The sequence below is a fragment of the Euprymna scolopes genome, chromosome 35 (assembly GCF_053919585.1).
Source record: "Euprymna scolopes isolate OS-2025 chromosome 35, ASM5391958v1, whole genome shotgun sequence".
In the NCBI taxonomy this organism is placed as follows: domain Eukaryota; kingdom Metazoa; phylum Mollusca; class Cephalopoda; order Sepiida; family Sepiolidae; genus Euprymna; species Euprymna scolopes.
The window spans coordinates 81,091,180-81,107,395 of record NC_136516.1 but is presented as its reverse complement, the minus strand read 5'-3'; the positions used below and the strand labels follow the sequence as shown (position 1 = coordinate 81,107,395).

At 32.8% G+C, this 16,216-nt stretch overlaps 1 long non-coding RNA gene across 1 annotated transcript in view; it reads left to right on the top strand.

The window, feature by feature from the left end:
* The window catches only part of LOC145259961 (uncharacterized), a 46,995-nt gene extending 31,993 nt beyond the window's left edge, over nucleotides 1-15,002 (top strand). Inside the window, exon 2 of the long non-coding RNA XR_013864237.1 lies at nucleotides 14,924-15,002. This is a non-coding gene — a long non-coding RNA (uncharacterized LOC145259961). The remainder of the gene's footprint in view (nucleotides 1-14,923) is intronic.
* Nucleotides 15,003-16,216: the final 1,214 nt, after the last annotated feature.

Below are 16,216 nucleotides of genomic sequence, written 5' to 3'. Positions count from 1 at the left end.
TGGAACGGCTCATCAAGAACTTATTTACGTTAGACTTGAAGACAACCATATTGTAGTCAGCCGGAAAGCAGGAAAACGGAAGACAATTCCACAGGCGTGCAGTTCTAAGAAAGAAGCTTTGTTCATGGAATCTACGTTTAGGTTTAGGCACAGATAAAGAGTGGAGGGGAAATATTGATAGTGTTTACAGTTAGACGAGTGTTTCTTGTGAAAGTTTGGCGAGGGGGAGACCATAGATTGAAGCTCAGTCGAACACTTTCCATGAAAATAACGATACATCAGAGATAAACTCGCAACATCTCTTCTGTGAGATAGAGGTTGCAAGGAAGAGAAAAGGACATCTCCTACGAGGCTACGAAGTCTATTTTGAACTCTATAGCATGCCCTTGTTCCGTTATTAAGTTGTGAAAATTAGACCTTTAGATTACGCCATAGCTGTAGGCGCCATATGATCGAAAGTGTATTTAAATAATATTAATACGATAGCGTGGGTGTTATTTTGTGTATCACGCTTACATCATTTTTCTTCCGAGTGAATGTCGTTTAATTGTTATGACCTTCGATTCTTTTGTAATAAATAATTTTACCAAGAATTCTTCATAAGTTTTGGTTTCGGTTTCGATTATAGCTGAAGGAACTCAAGTTATATATACATATACATATTTTTTTCTTCATAAGTTTTGGTTTCGGTTCCGATTCAAGCTGATGCATTCAAATTATATGGATATATTTTTTATTTTTGAAATCAAAACTTTATAATATATAAAAATCGAGAGGAAATTGACTGTATAATAATATATACGAAATCTGCATGAATGAAAATATATTTAAGCGTATTTTACGACCGGGCTACGCCGATCGTCCCTGCTAGCTTAGATAAATACTTTCGCAGTTTTAACAAAAGAGCTACAATAGTATCAGGGTGTCTTCATTAACGCTGAACATCTACAAAATTCCAACATTAATATATTACACGTGAAATAGTCTGCTGTGGACTTCCACGGTTAAATTATAAATGGCATAACTTAATCTTTGGATTAAACCGCATATTTGCATAATATCAAAAATAATTTTCTGTGGTTTATTTTAATTTAAAGTTCGCCGCCTCTTAAAAAAAACTGTATTTTAATTATATTGTGATGCTGGATAAACGTGTTTAGAAGATTGTTTTATTTCATTGGCGTAATTATTTCAAGAATGTTGTTTTTCAAAAAAAAAAAACAATTTCTTTTATTCAACGTTACGGAAAACTATCAAAAACGCATTTCTCGGACTGCTTTAATGCAATCATTTGAACCATGTATTTTTTTGTTTGTTTGTTTTTGTTTTTAATTTCTTTCTCCATTTTGAAAACAGCTATTTTCTCACTTTTTTTTGTGTGTTCTTTCCTGCATTATTCCTTTCATTAATTTCTTTCCATTTCGCATTTTTCCTTATTTCATTGCCTGAAAAGAGCCCGCAAAATAAGTCCCCTTTTGTTTATAGCAAGGTTTTCATTAAATCAAAAATAAAAAAAGAAAAAGAAAATTTAAAGAAAAGAATTATAAAGATGATTCTTTATAAAAATTTGAAAAATCAAAATGATTCTCGGGTCTCTTTGACTTTTCTGCATTCTTTGCGCTTTTGTCTGTGAATATTTATTTATTAGTTCATTTAACGTGACTTCATTTATGACAGAATTTTGCGGTTTGCTCTTCCTTTAGTTTTTAAAAACGCGTTATTTTTATTTCTATTTTTATTTTTAACACTGTAGAAATTCCTTGTTGCTAAAATTAATTCTGCCATTCGTGTCCGATAATATGCAGGATGAACGAAAGCAGATGCCACCCATGGAATCTCTACTGTTATATAAAAAAACTCTGTGTGTGTGTGTGCGTGTGTGTGTTTGTGTGTGTGCGTATGTGTTTGTGTGTGTGTCTGTGTGTGTGAGTGTGTATGTCTGTGCGTCTGTGTGTGTCGGTGTGTGTGAGTGTGTATGTGTATGAGTCTGTGTGTGTCTGTGTGTGTCTGTGTGTCTGTATGTCTGTGTGTCTGTGTTTGAGTGTGTGTGTGTGTGTGTCTCTGTGTGTGGGTGTGAGTGTGTCTCTGTGTGTGTCTGTGTGTGAGCGTGTGTGGGTGTGTATGTGTGTGTTTGTATGATTGTGTGTGTAAGTGGTGTGCGCGTGTGTGTGTCTGTGTGTGCGTGAGTGTGTGTCTGTGTGTGTGTGTGTGTCTGTGTCTGTGTGAGTGTGCGTGTGTGTCTGTGTGTGTGTCTGTATGTCTGTGTGTGTAAGTGTGTGTGTGTGTCTGTATGTCTGTGTGTGTAAGTGTGTATGCGTGTGTGTGCGCGTGTCTGTGCGTGAGAGAGAGAGAGAGACAGACAGACAGAGAGAGAGACTCCCTTATAGACTCGAAAACAGTTGAACCAATTTTTTTTACTTGGGCGTAACCACTGATCAAGGCCCGAAGGTCACTCGAGGATAAGGGTTAATGAATGTAAGATAGTAGTGTAATAATCGTTAATGGTGTAAACCATGCAAAATTTAATTATTCATGAAGACGGCGAAAAACAACTCATTGAATTTGACGGCATCTATGGTGTATTCAACCGGGAAGCAAGCCAACAGAACAGTGTTCCGCATGCGGGCAATTTTGGAAAAAAGCTTTGTTCATAGATTCTGCAAGGATGGAGTACTGTTGCCACATCTGGGCAGGAGCTGCTAGAAACAACTTATCCTGCCTTGACAGACCTCGTAACGTATTAGGGGATGTCCTTTTATCTTCCCTGCAACCTGTTTTCCACAGAAGAGATGCTGCGAACCTCTCTCTGCTTTATCGTTATTTTCATGGGAAGTGCTTGTCTGAGCTCCAATCTATGCCCCCCTGTCCTGACCTTCACGGAAAACACTAGTCTAGCTGAAACCACTATCAATAATTTCTCCACTCTTTATCTGTGTCTAAACCTAAACGTAGATTCCATGAAGAAAGTTTCTTTCTTAGAACTGCAAGCCTGCTTTCCAGATGGTTATAATATGGTACGTCTTCAAGTCCAACGTGAACAAGTTCTTGATGAGCCATTCCCTTAAGTAATCCAATTTACAAAATTTCCACTACTAACGATTAGTACATTTTTCCATGGATTGCTGTACATTCAATAACATTCATCCTCGAGTGGCCTCCTGGCCTTGATAAGTGGTAACTTTGTAAAAAAAGATGTAACCTTCAACCTTCTTCTTTGATTTCTTCTTTTTTTCTTTACATTTAAAAGATAAATGCTAAACATTTGTCCACGTTAATAAACAATCTACATCTATATATCTATAAATGTGAACGTATCTGTCTGTCTGTCTGTGGGTCTGTCTGTGTCTCTGTGTCTGTGTGTCTGTGTACGTTTCCCTACGCAATAACTTTGTCAATTTTAAGTCTACAGACGCGAAATTTGGTATACAGGGTATGAAGATTTGGGAAAATGTTTGTAATCTGTTTTCGGCCAGAAATTTGGCTGTTAAGGGATCAAAGTTCAACGATTAAACCTTTGAGAACTCTACCAAACTCCTCCGCCAATTTTGGGTCTAAAACTTGAAATTTTAGATATAGGTTCCTGGGACATGGATCTAATTTAATAACTTGATTTGAGCCCAAAACAATAAATGTTAAGGGGTCATAATAGGGGTCAAAGTTTTTTTAAAATAACCTATGCGGTCTCTATCAAATTACTCAGACAATTTCTGGTCTAAACATTTGAAATTTTACTTAAAGGATATTCAGAGAATGAGCAAGCTTTTTAATCGGTTTGGGTCGAAATTTTTAGCTATCAATATATAAATCTATGTATGTATATATGTATGTATGTATGTATGTATGTATGATCTGTCTAAAACTTTCGACAAAGGCGACGGATTTTACCAAGATCAGTATCGTTTTGAAGTTCGACCTTTCAGACGACAAATATTGAAAAATTGGCTTAAAATATTAATATCTTCACCTTCAACTGGGCACTTTTCTATAGGAGGGTCGCTTTTTTCGCCGATATTTTTTAAAGTGGTCCTCTCCTTTCGATTGTCTAGTCTTAATTTATACCTACATCAATTTCGGTTTGGCGGTGGTCGTAACAGCAAGGCGTCAGGGGTTTTTCCTCCCGTTCTTTTCTTCCTTTGCGGTACGGGTTCGAGCCTGCCTTCCTAATACCACTTTTTTTTTTGCTCAACATACACCTCCAAACACCCGGACGACGCGGGGCTGAAATGCTAGTATTAATATAATTGTCAGGTTAGAACAACAAGCACTGAAGTAAAAAAATAATGATAGCAATGAATACTTAATTTATTAAGTAGTGTGTAAATTTGTATTATTTGGATTCTGTTCTCATCTTGAATGTTATTTTCACAACGTTTAGGTCGATGTAACCTTCGACCTTCTCCAGGTGTATCTTGTCGAACTCAGGAACCTTTTTGTTAAACACGGGAATCTTTATATCGAATTCGGCAATCTGCAGAGAATTTCGAACAGGGTAGCGTGCTCTCGTTCCGTCAGCCATGACTGGGTAGAATTCTTAAGTGATTCGTAATTTCATTTTTAGTGTCACCCAGACTGAGGATTGAACCTCCAACCTCAAGAAGAACGTAACATACAACTGAATTTCACAAAGTATTTTATCCAACAATTCTACGACTTCTTGGTATTTTGTTAGTGGTAAAACACAAATATGGAGAAATATATTGGATGGAAACGATTCGGTGTGATAAGATAAATGTGTATCCTTTCTTCAATACAACCATATTTAGTATGAATAAACTTCAATCTAGGGCTGACTTGTCCACCAGATTTTGGCCATGAATATCCAACAGTCTTTTTTGTTTTGTTTTTGTTTTTTGTTTTTTTTTTGTTTTTGCTGTTAATTGATAAGCACTACAAAATGCAATATATAAAATTGTTCAATTGCTTACACATCTTTCCTTGCACTGTCTTGATTTCGGCTTGAATTAACCTTTTTTATTTTTTATTTTTTTTTTGTTTTTTTGTTTTATTCAAGCTTCATAATATGTGTATTCATTTTTTTTGTGTGTGTGGACTGTTATCCTTGCCCTTATTAGTTGTTGTTTCTCCACGTTTCGGCCAACTCGTCCTTGTAATAGATTTATATACAAACTAGTCTACCCGTTCGCCCTTAAAGGGTAAGATGAAAAATGTTCAAAATGATTTTGAGATTATATTGTCTTTTATTGTTTTTAGAAAACATTTTTTTTTAAGTGAAGAGTGAAAAAAATAAAAATCAGGAAGCCTCCAGAGCACTACTGCAAACACTAAGGAGTCCCTACTAAAAGCACTACTAAAACCAACTTTCTACCTCTTCCTCCTTGAAAAGAAGATATTTTTCAAATAAGTCTGGAAAAAATAAATCGTCAGAATCCACAGGAGCGCAACTAAAAACAGTAAATATGCTTATAAATATGAATATAGTTATATATTGTATATTTATATTTAAATCAGTTTTTTTAACTCAACATTTATTCGTAAGGAAAACACGTTAAAATAAGTTAAAACAAACAAATATTGTTGACCTATATATGCTTTGAATAGCAGTGGCTTTTAATATCGGACTTAAAACAGGGCGGCCTTGAAATAAATAAGCAGACGATTTTTTTTCAAACCGAAGTAAGAAAACGGATGGACGGCTTAAACACCCATGCAAGCTGATCTGAGCTTTATATATAGATAGAGAAATAGCACATGTTGGTCTTCAGTATAGAATGTACAGTATCTTCACTTTATTTTTTTTTATTTCAGTTTAGTTGGCTATTTCTTTTAATTTCTTAATTATCATTTCATAAAAAATTAAACTTCAAAAATTGGTTGGTCTATCATGCTATTGTCAAATATAGCATCTTCGTTAGTTTTGAGTGCATAGTGAACGAGGCATAAAAAATGACTAAGTTCAGCATTTACCTCCCCCCACCACCACTATTTAGCCCCAAAAGTCTCCATGGGACGTTAAATCCTGGTGAAAATCAACAAACAGTGCAGTTTTAGGCTTTAGCATATGTAAATTTGAGTTCTTTACAATGCAAAAATAGAAATGACTAAATCCATCATTTGCCCCCCCCCGCATTTAGCCCCATAAGTTTCCAAGGTCTTAACATATTTAAATTTGAGTTCAGCATCCTGCAAAACTGCTAAATAGACATACACAGAAAATTTTGAACAAATATGGTAAAATAGTCCCAAAAATTGAGTGTTTTTATGGGCCCTAAAAGACCCCTTGGGGCGCACCCAAGAGTTATCTCGAAGTATAGACAAACAAAATTATATAGAGTTAAAGTTACAATTTTTCAGAAAGTTTTATAAAAATCCAATTAATTTTTTTTTTTTTTTTTAATAAGCACAAAAGCGTCAAATTTAGCAATTTTAACCCGAAAGGCACCCTTAGGTAGGCAACCGGAATTTTCCCGGAAACTCAGTTCTGTTACTTTTTTACTCATATCATGTTTAATGTTTGTGCAAAATTTCAAAAAATTCCAAGGCGGTTGAGAAAAGTGCGGACAGCCGCACGAATGAACGGACGAACGGACGAACGGACAAGGATGAATTTACAGGTCCACCCTCCTTTTGTCGGGGAACCAAATAGCATTTTTGTTGGTGTATCAGCTTATATTTGAAATAACATTTTCGTTATGTTTGAAATATAATTTTCGTTGGTCTGTCACGTTTACGTTTGCAATAGCATTATTATTGCTAAACGCGTTGATTAAAGGGATGTATCTTATGAATATTTGTTCCTTGTTTATTTTACTTTTTCATTTAAATTAATTTTGGCTTCGTCTGTTTATTTTAATTCTTGAACTTATCTTTTAATCATCTTTTCTTTAATGTCGTCTGCTTTTAATACATTTTTAAATAAAAATGGCATCATGACATTATTGTAGCAAAACAATAAAAATATTAAGAAAAAAATGGGTGGAAATGTTTGGATGCTGTTTGAGAAAAAAAAATGTAACATTTTTTGTTTTGTTTTGTTTGTTGATGTCTTTTCTAATAAAATAAAAAAAATAATGAAAAAAAAACGTTAAATCTTATAAAATTTAAAGTCAAAAAAATTAAATCCCTCTCTTTCTTCGTCGATTTCTCATTTTCATTTTCTCCCCTTCATTCCGATCCTTCTCTTCTTCTCCTCTTCCTCCCACTCCTCTACTTCCCCTCCTTCTTCCATTTGTAGTTGTTATCGTCCTTCTTCTTCTCCCAATCCAACTTCTGCACTACGTCTTTCTTCTCCTTTATTCTCTAATCCGCCTCCTCCTCCTCCTTCTTCTTCTCCTTCTTCTTCTCCTTCTTCTTCTTCTGATTCTGATTTTTCTTCTTCTTCCGCTTCTTCTTCTGTTATTCTTCTTCCTCTGCTTCTTCTTCTTCTTCTTCTTCTTCTGCTTCTTTTTCTTCTTCTTCCTCTGCTTCTTCTTCTTCTTCTTCTTCTTCTTCTGCTTCTTCTTCTTCTTCCTCTGCTTCTTCTTATTCTTTTTCTTTTATTCTTCTTCCTCCTCCTCCTCCTCTGCTTCTTCTTCTTCTTCTTCTGCTTCTTCTTCTTCTTCCTCTGCTTCTTCTTCTTCTTCCTCTGCTTCTTCTTCTTCTTCTTCTTCTTTTTATTCTTCTGCTTCTTCTTCTTCTGCTTCTTGTTCTTGTTCTTCTTCTTCTTCTTCTTCTTCTTCTTTCTATTTCTCTTCCTAAAGTTAAAACATCAAACAAATCCTCTTTTTTCTTTCTACTCTTTTCTTTCACACTCTTTTTCCTTATTCCCACCGTCCTCCTCTCATTCTAATCCATTTTCTTCTTCTTCTTCAGGTAATCATCCTCACTGCCCTGCCATTCTTCCTCTTCTTCTTTTTCTTTTTCTATTCCCCTTTCCCTCCAACTCTTTCTACGTCTCTGCCTCCTCCACTTTCAATAAACACAAAAAAGTAACAAAATAAAAATACAGATTTAAAAAAAAAAAAAAAACTTATTTCTAAAAGTAACTCTCCACCCCCGGATCAATGTCATTAAAACGATTTTTTAAAAAATAAAGAAGGCAAAGAAAAAATTTGATTTTTTTTTTCTGTGGAATTATTTCATAATTGGCCACTTTACGACATTTTTAATTTCATAAAAGTGACAACCCCCATCCATTTCTGGATATGAGACATGTTGCGATGAACTTGTCTCTTTGGAAGAAAAAAATGAAGAAAATTAGGACGGATCTATTCTTAAGACGCGTCTATTTAATCTGTCTCATTTTTTTAAATGTTCTTATTTTTTTCTCGCTGGGGATGGTGCATCCTACTTCATGCCAGACATTCATCTGCTATCTCATACATTCAAACTAAGAGATCTTTTCAAGATTATGTCCCTTTTATAGCAATTGTTTTTATCTTTCTTGCATTTGGTTCACCGGGTATATCTGTCAAGTAGCTTTTGAAATTCTTTTTAATGAGTCCAATTGCTGCTATAATTTCTGGAATGACGACGATTTTTCTAAGATTTAATTTATATATATATATATATATATATACGTTTTTTTTTATTACTGTTTTTTTTTTCTGTTCAGTTGCATTTTTGTTTCAGCTACACGACCGTTTTTTGCCCGTTATGTAGCCTCCTCAGACTTGACAGGTTTTTTTCTGTAAAGTCTGAGGAAGCTACGTAACGGCCAAAAACCGGTCGTGTAGCTGAAACAAAAATGCAACTGAACAGAAAAAAAACGGTAATAAAAAATAAAACGCATATTTGCTCTACAACAGTATTGAGCACTTTTTTCAGGTTTTTATTAATTACCATTTCTAATATATATATATATATATATATATATATATATATATATATCACGCATACAACCTTTGTATTCCGTTATCTTTTCCCTCTCATCTCTGTTTAACTCAGTATCATTGGCGACACTAACTTCGACTAAGGTTGCTTCTTTCTTCTTCTTTTCTCATATCACTAGGCCTGGCTTAATACTTTCGTTTTCTAGGTAGGCATAGTTACAGTATGTGGTGTACAGTTTATTTTCATACTTTTTAGGGAGGAGGGATGTACGTTCCCAGGACTTTTTGCTACATTCAATTTTATTTTTTTACAGTTGCTTTTATAGTATGTTTAGTGATGAATTAGTCATTTCAAACTAGATCATGACAGAAAGAAGAAAATGATATTTCAGACTTGAGCATGACCAGACAAATAAAATTCTATTTCAGACTTGAGTATAATCATCCAAAAGAAAATTATATTTAAGACTTGCACATGACAGAAAACAATTATATTTCAAACTTGAGCATGACAGACAAAACAAAGTTATGTCTCAAACTTTAGCATGCTCAGACGAAATAAAATGATATTTCAAACTTGAACAAAATGATATTTCAAACTTTAGCATGACAGACAAAAGAAAATAACGTTTCAAACTTGAGTATTGCAGAGAAAACTAAATTATATTTTAAACTTGAGCATGACAGAAAAAGAAAATGATATTTCAAACTTGAACATGACAAGCAAATAGAAAATATTTCAAACTTGAGCATGACCAGAAAAAAAATTCTACTCAAAACTTTAGCATAACCAGACAAAAGAAAATGATATTTAATACTTGAGCATGACAGAAGAAAAGGAAATTATATTTCAAACATGAACATGAGAGAGAAAAAAATTATATTTCAAACCTGAGCATGGCAGATATTTGAACGTGAGCATAACAGACAAAATAAGAAATGATCTTTGAATGTGACCATACCACAAAAAAATGATATCTCAAACTTCAGAATTGACCAGATAAAGAAATATTATGTTTCAAACTTGAGCATAACAGAATAAGAAATATATATTTTAAACTTAAGCATGACAGACAAAGTAAATTATATTTCAAACTAACGCATGACAGAAAAAAAAAAGAAAATGATATTGCAAACTTGAGTTTAACAGACTAATAAAAATATTTTAAACTTGAACATGACCAGACAAAAAGTGATATTTACAATAGAGCATGATAAAAAAAGAAAATGATTTTAAAACGTAAGCATGACAAACTAATAAAAATATTTCAAACTTGAGCATGAAAAACAAAATATGGTATTTAAAACTTGAGCGTGACAGACGAAAGAAAACATTTCAAATTTGAGTATGACAGACAAAAGGAAATATTTCTAACTAGAGCATGAAAAGACAAAAGAAAACTATATTTCACGCTTGAGCATGACAAACAAAAGAAAATAATTTTTTAAACGTGAGCATGACAAACTAGTAAAAATATTTCCAACTTTAGCATGACAGACAAAAAAAGGTATTTCAAACTGAAGCATGACACACAAAAGAAAATATTTCAAATTTTAGCATGACACAAAAAAAGAAAATAGTATTTCAAAATTGAGCATGACCAGACAAAAGAAAATTATATTTTAAACTTGAGCCTTACTGACAAAAGAAAATGTTATAATTTATCTTGTTTGTATTTTGTAACACATATTTCTCGGCAATATTAAACTTTTATTTTAAAATAATATTTTTGAAGATGCCAACAATATTTAATTTTTTATTTGCAAAAAAAAATACAAACATTTCTTTTTTTGGAGATTTCAGCAATATAAATTTTTAAATTCGATGAAAAAGTAAATAAATATTTTTTTTTAGATTTTAGTTGTATCAATTTTTTTTATTTTGCTAAATAAAAATATTTGCGGAGATGTCAACAATATTTAACTTTTAATAGACAAAACAAGAAACAAATAAATACTTTCGAGATTTCAACAATATTTAACTTTATAGCTTACAAAAAAAAAAATAATTATTTTTGGATATTTCAAGAAAGTTTAACTTTTTATTTGCAAAAAAACAAATAAATATTTTGGGAGATTTCAACAATATTTAATTTTTATTTGCAAGAAAAAAAAAAGACAATTTTGGAGATTACAACAATATTAAACTTTTTATTTGCATAAAATAATCGCGTTGACATGCTGGATCGCCGAAGTTAAGCAATGTTGAGCCTGGTCAGTACTAAATGGGTGACCATTTGGGACTTCCAGGCTCTGTATGTGCTCCCCGCTTATCTCGACATTGTTTCCGGTCGTCCTGACCTTCTCCTTGCCACTAAACTCAAATACTGCCGATTCAGGTGAGGTGTGATTAGGAATTGCGCAACTCTTGCATCACAATTTCACCCTAAAAGGCTATCTTTATCTTTCGAGACTGAACGAAGGCATCCACTTGCAAAAAATAAAAATATATTTTTGGAGATTTTAATAATACTTAACTTTTTATTTGCAAAAAACAAAGAATTTTTATTATAGACTAAGGCAAATAGTCGTCGCCTGTCTTTGATATAATCATCTTTCGTTATTGCTAGACCCCTCACATCAAGTGGTTTTACGCATTGCCTAAGGCAATTTCAATTTTTATTGAACTATACATGTCAAAAATACATACATGTATAATATTAAAAATACATACATGCATGGATATTAAAAATACATACATGCATACTTATTAAAAATACATACATATATACATATTAAAAATACATACATGTATACATATTAAAAAATACTTCCATGTATACCTATTAAAAATACATACATGTATACATATTAAAAAGGAAACTAGATGAAACATTGGGGATATTAGGGTCACCAGTTAGCAAGTGTTAACTAAAAATATGAACAGAGTTTTGTAAATGAAAACTAAAAAAAAACGAAATTTAAAAAAAATACATTCGACAAATAGAAAAAGTTATCTTCAATTAATAAACTAGCAGGGGAGCCCGGCGTTGCCTGGGTGTTTGAAAAAATATGTGTTAGTAGGCAGGCAGGCTTGAACCCATGGCGCGAAGGTGGGAAAAAAGAAAGTGAAAGAAAAGATGAGATCTTACCGCTATGCTAAGATCCGGGAGGAAGAAAAAAGAGTTAAAAATTGACGATTAAAAAGTGAATAAGTTAAGAATCATGCAGGCGCAGAAACGAAGGTTGGCTTCAGGCCAGTTTCTGCTTTCCCACGATGTTGGGGAAAACCAGCTCCTCCCCCCAAAAAGGGGAAGATCTCCAAATGAATAGCAATTGCTTGATATGAAGAGTTTCCCGCAGGTTGATCAAAGCTGATTGCCTTCAAGATGTCTCGGGTACAAACGCCAGGCGAGTCGATAAAAAGTGAACTTGTGTTTCCGGTCTAAACATTTGAAATTTTACATAAAGGGTATTCATAGATAGGGCAAGCTTTTTAATCGGTTGGGGTCGAGAATTTGAGCTACCAATGGGTCAAAGTTCAAAAGATTTGACTTTTGCGTTTTCTAGCAAACTATTCAGCCAATTTTTGGTCTAAAAATTTGAAATTTTACATAACAGGTATTCAGACATGGAACAAGAATTTTAATAAGTTTTGGGGCAAAATTTTGGCTGCCAAATGGTCAAAGTTGAAAGAGTGGACCTTTGCAGATTCTACCAAATTTCTACGCCAATTTTGGATCTAAACACTTGAGATTTTAGATGTAGGTAACTTGGACATGGGTCAAACATTTTATTTTGATTTGAAACCAAAACAATAAATGTGAAGGGGGTCAAAATTGGGGTCAAAGTTAAAAGAAATTTACCTCTACAGTCTCTACCAAATTACTCAGACAATTGTTACCTCTACAGTCTCTACCAAATTACTCAGACAATTGTTTGAAATTTTACATAAAAGTGTATTCACACATAGAGCAAGTTATAAACAGTACAAAGGACCCGAACGAAGCCGGGCATGAATGCAAGTAGTAAATAGGTTATTGATAACAATAGTAAATTAGTAGCAAATAATTTTGGGTTTGAGATTATTAGTGAATTAATAGTGAATAAGTTTGGAGTTGAGAAAATAGTAAATTCATAGCAAATAATTTTGGTTTTGAGATTATTAGTGAATTAATAGTGAATAGGTTTGGAGTTGAGAAAATAGTAAATTAGTAGCAAATAATTTTGGGTTTGAGATTATTAGTGAATTAATAGTGAATAAGTTTGGAGTTGAGAAAATAGTAAATTAGTAGCAAATAATTTTGGGTTTGAGATTATTAGTGAATTAATAGTGAATAAGTTTGGAGTTGAGAAAATAGTAAATTCATAGCAAATAATTTTGGGTTTAAGATTAATAGTGAATTATTCGTAAATGAGTTTGGAGTTAAGAGTAATAGTAAATTAATAGCACATTTTTGGGTTTGAGTTGGAGTGGAAACAATAGTAAATCAGTTGCAAATAATTTTTGGTTTGAGATTAATAGTGAATTAATAGTAAATAGGTTTGGAGTTGAGAACAATAGTAAACTAATAGCAAATAATTTTGGGTTTGAGATAAATAGGGAATTGATCTATCTCTTATATCTATAAGAGTGAAATTGCCTGCGTGTATACATTTCCGTAGCAAACTTCTATGTCAATACAGATTCGAGATTTGACATAAGGGGTATTGAGATTTGGGAAAGTCTTAATCGGTTTTCGGCCAAAATTTGGCTGTCAAGTGGTCAGAGTTCAATGATTTTAGCTTTGAAAACTCTATCAAACTTCTCCGCCAATTTTGGGTCTGAACACTTGAAATTTTAGATGTACGTTACCTGGATATGAGTACAAACTTGTTATTATATATATAATTATGCATATAAAGTTATTGACAGTACATAGGGCCCGGACAAAGCCGGACAAAAGTGCTAGTATATACATATATATACACCATTCAAACACCCCCTGTAATAATTAACACATAATCTCAATCAATAAATTACATTAAAAAAAACACTCATTTCATTTCTGTTACAAACTTATATTTGAATTTCAACAGATATATCTTTTTCCCAATAAGAATATAAACTTGCGTTCATAGTTTTAAAATTAAATTAACGACTATATGACGTCACTAAAATCTCCTTCTCTTTAACAGCGCCAGCCCCCCTCCCCCTCCTTTCTGAATTTCCAACATCAATTTTCCGTTTCTCTGAAATAGAACTGCGTCACACTGTGCACGTGAAACATTTTCAAATATTTTGTACTGGTATATTTTTTGGTTTCTTAATCTCATTCGTCCAGAGGAAGTCTCGAAATAAAGACGAAACGTTGATGAGCACATAATACGGTTTGTTCCTTTTTATTTTCTCTATTTTGTCGGAATACTATTTCCATTATTTTCATCATACATATATATATATATATATATATATATATATATATATGTATCTATAAAAGTGAACGTGTCTGTCTGTCTGTGTACATTTCCCTACGTAATAACTCTGTCAATTTTTAGTCTATAGACTCGAAATTTTAAATACCGGGTACTGAGATTTGGGAAAATCGATGTGACGGGTGTCAGCCAGAAATTTGGCTGTTAAGGGTCAAATTTCAACGATTTGACCTTTAAGAACTCTACCAAACTCCTCCGACAATTTTGGGTCTAGACACTTGAAATTTTAGATATAGGTTCCTTGAACCTGGATCTAACTTAATAAAGTGATTTGAGCCCGAAACTATAAATTTTAAGGGGTCATAATAGGGGTCAAATTAAAAGAAAATTGACTTTTTTTTGTTTTGCTAAGCGTACACCTCAAAACACCCGGGCAAAGCCGGGCTGAAATGCTAGTATATATATATATATATATGCCTTTATTGCTGACTAAGTAAATATTGTATACAATTGTTTTCATCAACATATTTCTGTTTAAGTGCTTATTTCTAGAATTCTTGCCACATCCTCACGTGCGATAATTGAACCCATGTTTTATTTTTTGTTTTTTGGGGGATGGGCTTGTTTTTGTTTTAAAGTCTAAATTACAGCCGTTATAAAAATATGACACGATTTAACAAATGCATTTGATATCTTTTTGACTGCTTGATTTTTTTTTTATTCATATTTTGTATTTTTTTATTATCTAAATCTTTAATCATTTTAGGTAATTAAATTTCTTCTTTTCTTTTTAATTTCAGAAACTTTTTAACACACCTTTGATCGGGAACCAAGGAAGTCTCTCATCAACTTGAAAAGTTTATTAAAATATTAAACATACACTTGTTGATTGATTTTTTTTTAATTTTGTTTTATTAAAACTGCATGTTATTTGAATACGAAAACAATGTTAAAATAGCAGAATTATTCCTTGAACTTTTGTTATAGTTTTGCATTTTTCTAATGATCTTTTTTCAGTTTTTATTAAAACATGTATGTTCCATATATATCGCGAACGTTTTCGATTCTTCGTTGGATCATCTTTCAATAGTTTTATTTTAAAAAGCTGAAAAAAAGAATTTAGACGAACAGCAGAGAATATGCGCTTAAATTCAGTTAGACATCAAAAGAAGGAACTTACTAAGTTCCAGGAGAGACGTTAACAATTTGAATTCCGGAATGACAGAATTAGTGTCGTATGATGACATTGTATCACGTTAAACATTTTAAACGCGTAACGTTATTAACTGTATATCTCTGTTATTCTTAACAATGTTTGCTAGAATGAAAGAATAACGACTGTATTTGTGGAAATAAGATTTTTCAATTATATTTCACTTTTTACATATACACATCCTTAATTTAAGAAGCTCAATGTAATTACAGAGCATATAACAAACAAGTAAAGCAAGCATGGTCCCTCGTGGGCGCACAGTGAATGAGGCATAAAAATTTGCCCCCCCCCATTTAGCCCCAAAAGTCTCCAGGGGACGTCAAATCCTGGTGAAAATGAACAAACGAAGCAGGTTTAAGCCTTAACATATGTAAATTTGATTTCTGCACCAGGCAAAAAAAAAGAAATGACTAAGTCCATGATTTGCTCCCCCATTTAGCCTAAAAATCCTCAAGGTCTTAATATATTTAAATTTGAGCTCAGCACTATGCAAAACTGCTAAATAGACATACACAGAAAATTTCGGACAAATATGATACAATAGTCCCAAAAATGAAGTATTTTATTAGCCCTAAAAGAGCCTCTAGGACACACCCAAGGGTTATCGTGAAGTACAGAAAAAACAAGATTATATAGAAATCAATTATTTTCAACTTTTCAAAAAGATTTATAAAAATCCAAGGCATTAATTTTTGTTTAAACACAAAAGTTTTCCCGGAAAATCCGTTGTTACTTTTTTACTCATATCATGTTTAATGTTTGTGCAAAATTTCAAAAAATTCTCAGGCGTAGGTACTGAGAAAAGAGCGGACAGACGAACAGATGAACAGACGAATTGGCAAGGATGAATTTACAGGTCAACCCTCCTTTTGTTGGGGAA